Below are 2500 nucleotides of genomic sequence, written 5' to 3' on the forward strand. Positions count from 1 at the left end.
TCCGGCCCGGCTGCTTTGCGTGGATTCTGCCTCTTGAAAAGCCCATTAACTTCTCCCTCCTGAAAGGAGAGAGTCGTTTCTGTAGTATGGGTGGGGGATGGGGCCTCTTGGGTGGGAAGGGGTGGTTCAGGACAGTCCAATTGTCTTTCAAATCTACGGTAGAACTCGTTCAGGTCGTTGGCTAGGCGGGAGTCGTTAGTGGTGTGGGGCGCTCTGGGTTTGTAGTTGGTGATGTGCCTGAGCCCTTTGGCAGACAGAAGCAGCGTCGTTAGTAGAGAACTGGTGTTTTAGTGTCTCTGAGTACAGTCGTTTAGCCTCTCTCACCGCTTTGCTAAACCTGTTCTTCGACTCCTTGAATCTGTCTCTATCCCCACTCCTAAACGCTTCCTCCTTCTCCAACCTCAACCTTTTGAGCTTTGCTGAGAACCAGGGCTTGTTGTTGTTAAAGTTCACCCTGGTACGTGTTGGGATACAGCAGTCCTCACAGAAGCTGATGTACACAGCCTCTGTGAGTTCATCCAGACTATTGGTAGCAGTCGTGAACATATCCCAGTCAGTACAGTCTAAGCACGCCCGCAAATCTTCCACAGCCTCACTGGTCCACTGTTTAGATGTCCTCACAGCAGGTTTACAGAGTTTTAGTTGCTGCCTGTATGCACGAATCAGGTGGACCAAGGGAGTTCTGTGCGAGCCGAACAGCCCCGTGACCCACAAGAGAAACATCCCCGCCAAATTCGAGCGTTTGACGGGGTCTATCCGTGAAAAAATATTCACGTTTTTGAGTGCACATGCATTTCTGCTGCAAATGCCTCTGGAAGTTTCATGCCGTTCGTATGCCAATTGTGGCAACACGAAAATGACCCGTTTTCCCATTCCGAGGGATTTCTGTGCGACCCTAACAGCCCCGTGAGCCACAAGAGACACATCCCCGCCAATTTCTAGCGTTTCACGGGGTCTATCCGTGAAAAATATAGACGTTTTTGAGTGCACATGCATTTCTGCTGCAGATGCCTCTGGAAGTTTCATGCCGTTCGTACGCAATGTGGCAACACGAAAATGACCCCTTTTCCCATTCCGAGGGATTTCTGTGCGACCCTAACTAACAGCGCCCGTGAGCCACAAGAGAGACATCCCCGCCAATTTATAGCGTTTCACGGGGTCTATCCGTGAAAAATATAGACGTTTTTGAGTGCACATGCATTCCTGCTGCAAATGCCTCTGGAAGTTTCATGCCGTTCCTATGCAATGTGGCCACACAAAAATGACCCGTTTTCCCATTCCGAGGCATTTCTGTGCGACCCTAACAGCCCCGTGAGCCACAAGAGAGACATCCCCGCCAACTTCTAGCGTTTGACGGGGTCTATGCGTGAAAAATATTAAAATTTTTGAGTGCACGTGCCTTTCTGCTGCAAATGCCTCTGGAAGTTTCATGGCGTTCCTATGCAATGTGGCAACACGAAAATGACCCCTTTTCCCATTCCGAGGGAGTTCTGTGCCACCCTAACAGCCCCGTGAGCCACAAGAGACACATCCCCGCCAATTTCTAGCGTTTCACGGGGTCTATCCGTGAAACATATAGAAGTTTTTGAGTGCACATGCATTCCTGCTGCAAATGCCTCTGGAAGTTTCATGCGGTTCGTACGCAATGTGGCAACACGAAAATGACCCGTTTTCCCATTCCCAGGGATTTCTGTGCGACCCGAACAGCCCCGTGAGCCACAAGAGACACATCCCCGCCAATTTCTAGCGTTTCACGGGGTCTATCCGTGAAAAATATCAATTTTTTTTTGACTGCACATGCATTTCTGCTGCAAATGCCTCTGGAAGTTGCATGCGGTTCGCATGCAATGTGGCGACACGAAAATGACCCGTTTTCCCATTCCGAGGGATTTCTGTGCCACCCTAACAGCCCCGTGAGCCACAAGAGAGACATCCCCGCCAATTTATAGCGTATCACGGGGTCTATCCGTGAGAAATATTCACTTTTTTGAGTGCACATGCATTCCTGCTGCAAATGCCTCTGGAAGTTTCATGCGGTTCGTATGCAATGTGGCGACACGAAAATGACCCGTTTTCCCATTCCGAGGGATTTCTGTGCCACCCTAACAGCCCCGTGAGCCACAAGAGAGACATCCCCGCCCACTTCTAGCGTTTCACGGGGTCTCTCCGTAAAAAATATCACATTTTTTGAGTGCACATGCATTCCTGCTGCAAATGCCTCTGGAAGTTTCATGCGGTTCGCATGCAATGTGGCGACACGAAAATGACCCGTTTTTTCCCATTCCGAGGGATTTCTGTGCCACCCTAACAGCCCCGTGAGCCACAAGAGACACATCCCCGCCAATTTCTAGCGTTTCACGGGGTCTATCCGTGAAAAATATTCAATTTTTTGACTGCACATGCATTTCTGCTGCAAATGCCTCTGGAAGTTTCATGCGGTTCGCATGCAATGTGGCGACACGAAAATGACCCGTTTTCCCATTCCGAGGGATTTCTGTGC

The sequence above is a fragment of the Petromyzon marinus genome, unplaced genomic scaffold, assembly GCF_048934315.1.
Source record: "Petromyzon marinus isolate PM22_M1 ecotype Great Lakes invasive population unplaced genomic scaffold, UKy_Petmar_22M1.pri1.0 PM_G_Scaffold_18, whole genome shotgun sequence".
NCBI classification, from domain to species: domain Eukaryota; kingdom Metazoa; phylum Chordata; class Hyperoartia; order Petromyzontiformes; family Petromyzontidae; genus Petromyzon; species Petromyzon marinus.